An 11,538-nucleotide genomic window follows, 5' to 3' on the forward strand; every position below is an offset into this window, starting at 1 on the left:
TTCGGCCAACTCCTAGCCTCTCTCCCAATCCCTTAAATCTCTCCCCTTATCACTCCTTCATCCAAGCGTTTGGACTGATTCCAACTCTCCTCTAGCAGAATCCACCTGGACTCCAACACTTACCCCTCCAGCACTTAAAAATAAATGCATCTATTTGTCAACACAGGGAATCGATCCCATGCTTTCCCCAAAGCTCCACACGCCACCTTTTTAGGAGCCTAGTGGCGTCACCCTGGCCACTTTACCAAGGCTCTTTTTGTGATGCAATTTCCCCATAACTTTATACAAGGGCCATCTAGCCAGAACCCCTAACTCCTAAGTCCAAAAATTCAAAAATTCAACCGGGTTTTGGCCAACACATGGGCCTTCTATAAGCCCATTTACCTACTCAAAATATTAATTTCACATCCAAATACAAAATTTTTTAAATCTTCACAAAATATTGAAAACCGCGAATAAATCCGAAATTTCAGGATGTTACATTAAAGGTTACCTGATCATCTTGAACTCGCATGGTGAGTTCACCTTTCTGCACATCAATTAACGTTCTTTCCATGGCTAAGAAAGGTCTCCCAAGTATGATCGGCACTTTCTTATCTGATTCAAAATCTAAGACAATAAAATCAGTAGGAAAAATAAATTTATCGATTCTTACCAAAACATCCTCTATCTTTCCTTCGGGATATGCTAAAGATAGATCTACTAGTTGAAGCATCACAGTTGTAGGTCTTACTTCACCTATCGCAGAATCTTGAAAATAGACTTAGGCATCAAGTTAATACTCGCTCCTAAGTCACACAAAGCTTTACCATAGTAAGATTCGCCAATGTTACAGGGTATAGTAAAGCTTCCTGGGTCTTTCAATTTTGGTGGCAGTTTGTTCTGGAAGAATGCACTGCACTCCTTTGTCAAGGTAACAATCTCATACTCACTTAGTCGTTTCTTCTTGGAAAATATATCCTTTATAAACTTCACATAATTTAAAGCCTCCACCAACGGAATATTGATGTGTAACTGCTTTCAGAACATCCAAAAACTTCTTGAATTGGGCCTCCTATTTTTGCTTATGTTGCTGTAATCTTTGCTAACATGGAGGTGATGGAAGTTTTAGTTAAACCGCATAACTCTTCTGAGTAGGTAAATCTGCATCCAAATAAGATGTTAAAGTATCTGAATTCACTAAGTTAAAATTTACCTTGTCAGTCTTTATAGATTCTGACTCTTTTGGTGTAGGAATTTCAATAGCTGGTTGATTCTTCTCAATAGGCTTATCTTTGACATCAATTAATCGGGGTTCTAGAATTTTACCACTTTACAAAGCCACTGCCTTGATATGTTCTTTACGCAAATTTCTTGGATTCTCAGTATCACTTGGCAAGGTTCTTTGCGATCTATTACGAAGCTCCGTAGCTAGCTGAACCATTTGGTTTTCCAAATTTTTCAATGTTACTACTTGGCTTTAGATCAAAGGGTTATTCATTGCCATGTACGCTTTCAACAAGTTCTCCAAACTATTTGATGTCTCAACTTAAGGTGGTCTTGGAGCTTGTTGATTAAACCCTTGAGATTGGTTGGGTCTATGCTGCAAAAAGTTGTTATTCGGTCTATTTCCTTAGTTGTTCCAAGAAAAGTTGGGATGATTACGCCATGAAGATTGTAGAAGTTGGATTGGGGTCCTTGTCCACTCCTATTTTGATGTTGGTTCCCCACATAGTACACTGACTCGAGATTTGATGGACAATTCTCAAAAGAATGACCTTCCCCATAATACACACAGGAAACTACTTCCAACGGACTTGGTGGTTGAGTTGAAAATTATTAGCACTATTAGCGGTAAACTATTTTAACATAGAGGAAATAGACGATACCTAAGCTGATAATGAAGTGAGCGCATCAACTTCATGAACTCCGACTACACGTCTTCCTGAAGTTGTTCGATTTTCTGGCCATTGATAGTTATTACTCCGATGCTCTCGATGATCTCATAAACCTCATTATAAGACTTAGACAAAATTGCACCATTCACAGAAGCATCTACCATCAATCTTTTATGTGCATTGAGACCATTATAGAATGTCTCCAACTAGATACAATGAGGAATCCCATGATGAGGACACTTACAAAGTAAAAACTTGAATCACTCTCAAGCATCATACAAAGACTCGTCATCCAATTGTTGGAAAGTTATGATCTCATTTCTCAACTTAGCGTTTTTGCTAGGTCGAAAATACTTAACCAAAAGTCTCTTTGCTAATTCTTTCCATGTAGATATGGAAATTGGTGGCAATGAATTAAGCCATGCTCATGCTCGATCTCGCAACGAGTATGGAAACAACTTCAACCTCAGTGCATCTTCAGTCACATCAGCTATCTTGAATGAACCACTCACCTCCATAAACAATCGAAGGTGGAGATGTGGATCTTCTGTGGGCATAACACTGAATTAGCCCACCATTTGGAGCATTTGAAACATCACTGGTTTCAATTCAAATTGGGTTGCCTCAATATCTGGCCTTCTCATTCCTGGATTTAACTCACTGAAAAGTGGCATAGCATATTGTCTGATGTATCGATCCCTATCATATAAAATGAGGATGGGATTTCATACATGATCAGCTTCATTACCTTGGTCTTGATTCTAATTTCCAAGGTCCATCTCAACTTGTCTTTGAGCTATTCGTTCATGTCTTCTTTGTCTGAAAGTTCACTCAATTTCAGGGTCTACAGGGAGTAAATCAATAATCCAAGCTATGCTTATAAACACCTGGAAAAAAACCACAAAATTAAAAAGAATAAGTTGGTAATGTTAGAAATAAACCAAATTGGAAGTAAATAATTTCACACACAAAAAAATAACTATGGCAATAGTTAACAATCCCTGGCAACGGCACCAAAAACTTGTAACGCATAGGTTTGGGCAAGTGTACACAGTGGTTATCAAGTAATAAGCAAGTATCGAGTTATCGTCTCTACAAGGATTGTATTTGTGCTAAGTCACCAAATTTGTAAAATTAAATTATTAATTTGGTAAATAAAAATACAATATAGTTGATATGTGATGATTAAAATATATTAAACTAAATGCAATGATCCCCAATGCAAAGTATCCTAAGTATGAAAACTATATGGCTGAAATCGATTTTAGCAAAATTAAACACAATTTGCAACATTATAAATAAACTAGGACAATTACTTTAATTAAACTCAACTTATTATCAGCACGCTTAATAACATTCGGAAAAACAATTCATGGCAACTCGATCTTTCATGAGTTTGGAAACCAGATTAGGTCCTTTCGGAATCCTTTACTTAGTAAATACGCATTTTATTGATCCTTATTTACTAAGGGTTTCTTAGTATTCGTGTGAGGTAATAGGGACTTGTTAGGTTTGAAACAGTTTAATCACACAAATCTAAAAACTATGCAAATAACAGAGCTTGGTTAGAGTTGTTATGCAACCTGCAATTTAATCGGGTTAGGATCTAAGTTGAGCATGCACATTTCAATTATGTGTCCACTAACCGTCGTCTGGTTAGGATCACTCAGCTAATTTAGGTGCATTTCAATCACGTATGAACGAAATACAAACTTGATTTTAACTGAAAACATGATCGATTGAGGCACAAACATTATAAGCATGAATCAAATAAATATTATTTAATCAAAGAAATCATCCTAGCTTAAATAAAATTAAGCTAAAATTTTTGTAAACAAGAACAAAGAACACATAGCAAACATTTTTAGATTAAATTAAAGAAAAGAAAGATTAAACCTAAGTCAAAGTGGCTGCCACCCAAGACTCTGACTGACGAGGCTCATTCGCTTCTTCACTTTGCTCTTTTGCTGATGGCTGTCAAAGGTGGTCGACCAAGGCTTTTTAAGAGGATTTAATTGCAAAAATCTCTTTGAAGAGATGATGCTAGGCGTGGGAAATGGAAAATGCTAAGTGTAACATCCCGATTTAAGGTCTAGTCAAAAAAATGGTTTCGAGACCAAAAATCTGACGTAAGAAAATTTATTTTTATTATATTTTTATGGTTTACGATTTCACGAAATGATTTCGTGAAAATTTCTTTCGAAAATTTTGACGTTTGGGCACTCAATTTAGTGAAAAGGACTAAATCGTAAAAAGTGCAAAAGTTGAGTTCTACATGCTAGAGGTGTCCAATTGTTATGAAATTTTAAATTGTAGGTCCTTATATGGTAAATAGACCATTGGTTAAGTGTTTCCAAAGTTTTTCATTAAGGGCATTTTGGTCATTTAGTTATTAAAATGAATTAAAAACAAAATTAAAAGCCAATATTTGTCCATCTTCAACCTCTTGGCTAAAACTTGCATGGAGAAACCATGGATAGGGTTTTTCAAGCTTCCAAGCTCGATTGTAAGTCTGTTCTAGCCCCTTTTTTTTAATGATTTTTACGTTTTTGCAATCCCCGTAACAAGATCTATCTATTTCTACCATTTATTTGAGCTAGGGATGATGTTTAAAAATTTACCCATCTGTTTCATGTGTGTATTTTGATGTTTAAGGGAGGAATATGAATGTTTGTTGTGTGTTAAATGACTTTTACTATGAAGTTTTCGGTGAAAACGCTAAAAATGACTAATTTGTAAAAGTTATAAAATTTGTCATAAAAGTGTGATTTAGTGGAAATTATGGGCTACTATAGTTATGAAAATGATTCGGCTAGGCTTAAAGTGCAATGAAATTGAATAAAAATCATTTTATGAGCCTAGGAGCAAAAATATAATTTTGCCATAGTATGATTTTTGGATCACATTGACTAATATGACTAATAAATAGACTAAATGTGACATTAAAGATCAAAGAAAAAGAGGTTCAGACCTAGAACAGGGGAAAAACGAGAAATTGATGGTTAGGTCCCTTTTGCCATTTTGGTGTCAAGGTAAGTTCATGCGTAAATAATGCAACCTTATGTTATATATTTAATATTTTGATATTGCATGAATTGTATACATTTTTTTTTATGAAATTTATTAATGACGATTTTGACAAAGTTTCGAGAAATGAGGAATCTTGATTTAACCTCAAGGGTAAAATACAAATGTCATGATATTAAGGCTACCGAGATTCCGAATAAGACCATATCTGGGATATGGCATCAGTATGTGATTTCGTATAAGACCATGTCAGGGAAATGGCGTCGATATGATATTTCATGTAAGACCATATCCAGGATATGGCATTAATACGATACTATGAGTATAAGATCCATGAGCATCCTTAGTATTCCAATGTGGTTCAACGGGTAAATCAAATATGAGTATGAGAATGAAATTACTACGAGTAAACAGGCATGTACGTAAGCCTATAATTGTAAATTCATGATTATTATGGAAATAATTGTTTATTACCCATTGTGATGGATAGTGCACATACTTGTGATGTTGGATATATGATAAATTAAACGATGATTACGTGTTAGGCTATTGGGCCGAACTGAGATGTGATCTAATATGATTATGTGCTTGAATTGTATTTCAATGGGTATGTTAAGAATGAGAAAGTATGTTACATTTTCGAGTGGTATAGGTATATACATAGAACTCATGTGAAGTGAGTTTGGTATATGGTGAATTCTTGGTGAGAATGTATATGAACAAGTTATACTTGTGAAATATGGATAACCTGTGACAAATGATCTATATTTATGATGAATGGATGCATGATAAGATTTGATAATGATCATGTGATAGGCTTAGGAGCCTAATTGATTTGTAATATTTTACAGTTCATTTATTTATATTGTGTCTCTTTGGATATGAGGAAAGCAAAGATAGGTATAATTGCCGAATAAAGATATTATGAGAATATAGTAAGATACGAACTTAGACAAGTGAAAGGTGGTTGTAACTATATGTTGAAATTATGATTACTCACAAAAAATGTGCATGTGATTAAGAGGATGGAAATAACTTGTTAGTTAATGTGATATGTTATAATGGGAAGACTATAGTGGCTAGGCTAATGCCAAGACATGTAAATGGTGTGCATAAGTTAAACGAGTACATTATGAATGAATAAGTTGAAATCTTAAAATCTAATGCCAATTGAAATTATAGTAGTCCTATGGATGGATAAAGTAAATGAATGTTAATAGTTGTTTATTATTTTCATATGCACTTACTAAGCTATATTATATAGCTTACCCCACACTTCCTTTCCCATGTCTTATAGGTTAATTTAACTAGCTCGGGTTGGAGACCATCGGAGATGCCATCATACTATCAAACTATCATCGTGGGTAAAAATGAATACAAACCTCTTAAGTTTATGGCATGTATAGGGACTTAGTGATTTTGTGTATGTGTCATTATGATATGGCCAAATGTATTGGCTTATAATGAATAAAGATTTGATTTGGTATGTAGCCATATACATTGGCTTATATTAGCTAATGGGTTGCATGTATATTAATTACTCATATGCCTATGACACTGTCATTGTGTGATGTGGTCTATAATGGTATGTTAATGAAAGTTCGTGCAAGGGAATCATGGAAGACTAAAATTAGCATTAAAATAGTTTTGGAGAGCAGCAGTAGTATAACTTTGAAAAATCACCATAAATTTTGGAAATCAAATTGGAGGTTGAATAAAAATGAAATTTAATCCTATTGAGTCTAGTTTTACATAGAAAAAACGTTGTAAGCAAAAGAATTTAATTTTATGAGATATTTGAATTTTTATGAGACAAGGTCAGAATGATTTCGGGTTCCCCTGTTCTGATTTTGGAAAATCATTAAAAATTGTATAAAAATACTTAGGGGTTAAAATTTATATTTTTAAATTATTAAAAAGTCTATTTTCAAGAGAAATAAATGGGAACATCATTTGAATCCTGTATTAAGAGATAATTAATTTTTAGTGAAGAAAGGTCGAAACTGTCAAGCAACAGATTAGGGATGAATTTGAAGAATTAACTGTAATTATTGGCTAAACCATAAATTCTAAAAATTTTATGGTAGGAATATATTTGAGTATAGTTTGGAAAAAATCAAGAAAATCTTAATTTTGAGTTTTGTAACTGAATATATAAATAATTTAGTGACTATGACTCAAGTTGACAGTTTTGTTATGAACAGTAAATAATTGTTTTGATATGTTTAAGCCTTGATTATGGTTGTGTTGGTAGATTAATTGTGCCATGTTAAGTGCCATTGAAAGTGTGTGAGTGTGTAAATGAGGGTGGCAAATGGCTTGGTAAATAGTCACTTTCTTGGCCACACAGGCAGAGACACGGCCATGTGTCTCAGCCGTGTGAAGGAACCTGGGCATGTAACTTGACCGTGTGACCCCAAATTGTGCATGACGTCATAAACAGAGAGTTACAAGGGTTCAGGACATGTGCGTGTGTGATCATACAGCCTACCCACACAGGCGTGTCCCAAATAACACGGGCGTGTGACCCCTGTTTTGATGAAAATTTTCTGAGTTTTCCAAAGTTCTTTATTTAGTCTCGATCCACCTCCAATGCATGTTTTGGGCCTCGTAAGCCCGTAATAGGTACGATATGCATGTGAATGAAAAGTTTTAAATTTTGAAGGAAATTCATGTCTTGGTTTGTATGATTGTGTGAGTTTATGTCCGGTAACGTCTCGTACCCTATTTCGGCGTCGAATACGGGTAACGGGTGTTACATTAAGAGAATTGAGAGAGAAGATAGAATGATGATGGATGAGGGAATGAAGGGGTCATATTTATAGGTGAAGAGAGGTGGGTAGTTTGCTAAAAATAGGTAGGTCTAGTCTCTTCAAATCTCTTCTTTGGATGGCCGGCCACAATTAGTGGAATTTGAGCTGATTTTTTCTTGATTTTTAAGCAAATTAAATGCCATAATAACTCAGGATTGAGACTCAATCAATCGTAAATCTTCGGGAAAATCTCTAATTTCTTCAACAATGCAAGGACCTTGTGTAATTAAATCAAAAAGTGACTTAAAAGAACAGTCATGTGTAGCTGAATTTGGGTTGACTTGGTCTTCAATTTGGACAGTTTTGTAATCCAACAAAGCTATCAGACCTATCCAAAATAAATTAATAAGTTAAAGGACCAAAGAATAAAATTTAACTAATTTAAATAATTAATTAAAACCCAAATTATTAATGAAATATTTTAAAATGAATTATTAAATATAATTTTATATTCTTATTATTTAACTTAATCATGCATGGCCTATTTTATGTCTTAAAAATATAATATGCTCAAATCAATATAAAATAAGCCATTTTATGCAAGAAGACTATATAATAAAGCATAAAATCACATTTTAATAATTTTTATGTCCTAATTTCATATTTTCACATATTTCATTAATTTATTAAACAATTACTTAGTTTTAACAATGAATTTAAGTAAAAAGAAGATAAATTACATAGGAAAAATCCTATATATTTTTCAATTTACAATCTGCCAGCCCAAATTGGGCATTGATTCTACCCTCATCAAATGGGATCGATGTTCCTCGAACATAAATGAAAGGGTTATCAGGGGAAGTTATATATTCATAGAATTCTCGAACAACTATTCCTAAGACATCGTCTGGGTGCAAGCAAAAGATTTTCCAATTGTGCATTTCCACAATAGATGAAACTGACTTGTCATAACCCATGTGTGGCCCATCCTTAAAAAAATAGCCTTGCTCAAAGTAGAATGCTCTCCTTGAAATTTTTTTGTCATATTTCGATGTAATAGTATTGTTGAAGAAAGTTTTTAGTTGGGTAGCACCTGCCTGAGAAGATTTTGGCTCCCTTAGAAGTTGTTTTGACTCTTGCCATTGATTAGTCTTGAAGAATCCTTGTGAGTTTTCTATAATCGAAATAGGAAAATGGTTTGCGAAACTACTCAAGAGAAGTTAGTGGGAGGAGGTTAAGAGTTCAAGAAGGGTTGCAATCGAGGTTAAAAAAGATGAAAAGGGAAACACTGTAAGGTCCCAAATCTTAAAAACCGATGTTAAATTATTTTTGTGTGTTGTGCCATAGATGTGTGACTGACTTTGTGGTTTAGTACTCTGGGATTGTCTAAGAAGGCATGGGTTCAAGCCTTTCCTTGAACAAATTTTTGCTCCTATTTGAGTAAACCTTTATCCTTAGCCAGTAGACTTTTAAAATTATGTGAAGGTTGCAGAACATAAGGTGCCTGCTAGTCTAGTGGCAGGTGGCGTGTTACTTCTGCTAGGAGACCAGAGCTCGAGTCCTATGTCATGCAAAGGGTGTTCTTTTTGTTGTTGGTCATGTAAGAGGTTGATTGATAGTGGGAGACCATGGCTCTTGGGGCAGTTGAGAGTGTTGGGGGAAGTGGAAAGTGTGTAGCTAAATTTAGGAGTGGTTGAGAGAGTTTGAATTGCTCAAAGGAGAGTTTTTAGGAGAGAATTGAGGAGTGAATCGTGGAATAGGGGAGTGAGGAGTTGTCTGCTGAAAATGTGACTCTTTTTGTGCCAAAATCGGTCATAGGCACTAAGTGTCAAATGGGTTTAGTTCTTACTCTTTACCGGTGACTTTTCTTTCTTTTTCTCCTCTTTCTCTATTGTTTATGTGATAGCCAAATTTGTTTGTGATCTTTTGGGTACATTTCGGGTTAACCTACCTTGATTCTATCTTACAGTAAGGTACTTGCGTTGATAAAATTTCCCTCTCTCCATCACTCTTCTGGTATTAGTCGAACTTTCATTTCCCCTCTCTTCTCCCCTTTTTTCTTCTCAATCAATCCCTCCTAACCGATTGCACCTTCTCTTCCTTCTTCCATTCAGATACTTGGGGCCAATTTCTGCTTGCTCTTTTTGGGTTGTAGCTGACTCATTTCTTCCTCTCCTCTCAATTGTGTTATTTTCTCTTGTTAAAATCAAATATCTCTTTTGTTACTCGTGCAATATCTAGATTGAAGTCTAGGCCGATTATTGGTTAGTTTTTTTATTCTTCTTAGGTATGTGATTTCTTTTTGTTTTATGGGCTGAATGTATCCTACTCATTCACCCTTATTTCAACTTAATGACTATCACTTAACTCTGTGGTTGCTGAATGTTGCTAGGGGCGCGATCTCCATGGTCAAGGGGGATTAGGCCGATTGTCCTTTTACAATAAGTAATCATGTCACTCATGGTAAGTACTTTAGGTATTATTTATATTTACAACGGATTATAATTTCTAATGAATAGGTTAACTATTTTAGATAAAGGTTAAAGTTTTGGGAGAGAGTTCGTGGAGTGTGGAGCAAGAAGGGTCCGGTGATTGGTGGATTGGTAAGTAGCAATGAATAAGTTAGAGTGATTTTAATACTTCGGTTTTGGATTTACCACGTATGTGACTAATGGTAATAAGTTAGAGTGATTTTAATACTTCGGTTTTGGATTTACCACGTATGTGACTAATGGTGGATCATTGTGAATCATAGGTGCTTTGATCTCGGAGGTGTTGCGACAATAGTTTCATTACAGGTATGTGCACACTACTAGTAGATGTATGATAGCAAAAGCCGAAAAGTCGAAAAAAGGGATGTCGACACCACATAGGCGTGTGGCCGCCTGTGTGGCAGGCCGTGTAACGAAACATGGCCATGTGGTCGACGAGATGGCCATGAGCGCTTTCATGGGCCAAAACATTTTTGGACCAATCTGGGCCGAATTGGGCTATGTAGGCCATACGAGCATGTGGGCCCACATGGACCCGTAAAATGGGCTGTAGGCCCATTACTTGTGGATGATTATTAAGGTTGCACCGGTCGTCTAACATGACTGTGGACCTACTGTTGGGTCGGTAAGTATACTTAGACCCTATACTGATGAAATGACCATTATACCCCTGAGAGGTAAATCGACTGAAATACCCCTGTATTATGTATGCCTGTTTTCTGAGCATGATATTTCTGCATACACGTATGTTATTATGTTGCATTACATGGGGTGGGATATATGATTTTGAAGGAAGTGTACTGAAAGGCTATAAGCCTATTACTGGCAGCTCTACTGTAAATATTATTTTTAGTACCGAGATCGGTACGATTTGGTCTGTAGGGTTGAGTGGATCGATTTTATCCCCACATGGTGTGTAGGGCTGGTACGGAGGTGGTGTGTAGCGGATGGATTGGGTAGGAATCTTTGTTTGTATACTGTACTAAAATGCGCTAAGGCCCAGACTACCTCTGGTACTGAAATGGGCTCAGGCCCAGACTGATACTGTTTCTGAAAAATGGGCTAAGGCCCTAACTAGAACTAACAGGCCTAGGCCTAGATTGCGTTTACTCTGATTGTTTGTTACTTTGGGATTTCACACACTGATTTTTCGTAAACTCACCCATCTGTTATCTGTGCAGAAAATCCCCTAGGCTTAGACAGATCGAGGCGACGGAGGACTCGACGTAGTTAATTTATTTAAAATATTATGAGTTAGATTTTATTTGATATTGGGTTTTCGTTATTTAATAAGGCCTTTTAAAGTTTATTTTAATTTGGGGATTTAATTACTTTAATTTTACCTGTTAGTAATAGGACCCTTATTTTCAAGAAAGCACAAACCAATGT

The 11,538-nt window shown here is 35.4% G+C and overlaps 1 non-coding gene across 1 annotated transcript; it reads left to right on the forward strand.

Moving 5' to 3' along the window:
• Positions 1 to 2,099: 2,099 nt before the first annotated feature.
• LOC128282049 (small nucleolar RNA R71) lies at positions 2,100 to 2,206 on the forward strand. The gene has a single exon (XR_008272341.1). It is a non-coding gene; the product is annotated as a small nucleolar RNA R71 (small nucleolar RNA).
• The last annotated feature ends 9,332 nt before the right edge of the window (positions 2,207 to 11,538 follow it).

This window comes from Gossypium arboreum, chromosome 1 (assembly GCF_025698485.1).
Source record: "Gossypium arboreum isolate Shixiya-1 chromosome 1, ASM2569848v2, whole genome shotgun sequence".
Lineage (NCBI taxonomy): Eukaryota > Viridiplantae > Streptophyta > Magnoliopsida > Malvales > Malvaceae > Gossypium > Gossypium arboreum.